Below are 1,104 nucleotides of genomic sequence, written 5' to 3'. Positions count from 1 at the left end.
CACCACCCACCCACCACCCACCCAGAGCTCGCCAGGCTAAAGTACCAGCTGTCGAAGAGGTACTTGCTTGACATGACGAAAGAGGCAGCTCCAAGAACGAGCGTCTGGTGCACGACCCCCGGCTGTGGAGCGCTGGCGAGGCCGGGCGGTCATGTACCTCGACGACAGGAACTACTTCGCTACCTACATACCATACCTACACTACCTAGGTACCTACGGGCGCCGAGGCGGAGCCCATGCGACGCCCGGGGGTCGCAAAGGATGACCTGGAGTCCGCGGCCGCAGCAGCAGCATGACGGCCGCCAATCTGTACAGATTACTCTACTCTGCTGCAGTCTGAGCATCATCAATGTGAACAATTGGCCATTTACTTCCAAGTTCTTCTCTATTGTGACTCTTGAGGCTCTGCTATTTTTGCCGCCCTCCTGGTTAGTTCGCCCGCAGAGCTCTTCTTGTTTGCATCGTCGAGCTCAAGAGCCAATCCGTTCAAGCACGCAACTTTGGCTAGCACCAAAAGGCCAGGCAGAGTTCAGGTTTGCCACACCACAAGCAAAGTACTGTAAGTATGTATGTACTGGAGCTCGCGCCTAGTTCCAGCTTCCAGAACCTATAGCGCGCCCTATAAGCTGGGTCGGCTCACTGGCGATCGCTGTGCTCCCTGCAGGCGAGCTTCTGGGGCGTGTGGCGTCTCGAGTTGCGCGTGAAGGGCCCCTTTGATATAACCAGAAGTTGGCGGAGCATGAATGCAATCTATGCCTTTGAAGAGCTCTTTTATCATGGTATTCGGGTTTCCTTTTTTGTAATTATTTTTCCTTTCTTTTGTTCCGTAGTTTCTTCATTTATCATGTTTCGTCAAGCTCGAACCCTGCTGCTTCATACTCTCCCTCATTCTGTCTGTCACAGGTCTTGCCCCTCCACAGCCTGGTAGTGGTGGCTTTTCTCCTCCACTTATTGCAACGAGGTCCAGGGACTTGGGTGTTCCCTGCTTTTTTTCTTAGGAGTGGCTCTTCAGGGTCCGGGGGGTCTCCCTCCGCATTGGTACATACATGGGTACGGAAGAGCTTGTCACTTGACCACATGGGAAAAAAAGTCTGCAATTACCCC

The sequence above is a fragment of the Cordyceps fumosorosea genome (genome assembly GCF_001636725.1).
Source record: "Cordyceps fumosorosea ARSEF 2679 chromosome Unknown scaffold_1, whole genome shotgun sequence".
Classification (NCBI taxonomy): Eukaryota; Fungi; Ascomycota; class Sordariomycetes; order Hypocreales; family Cordycipitaceae; genus Cordyceps; species Cordyceps fumosorosea.
This window is presented reverse-complemented; position numbering follows the sequence as displayed.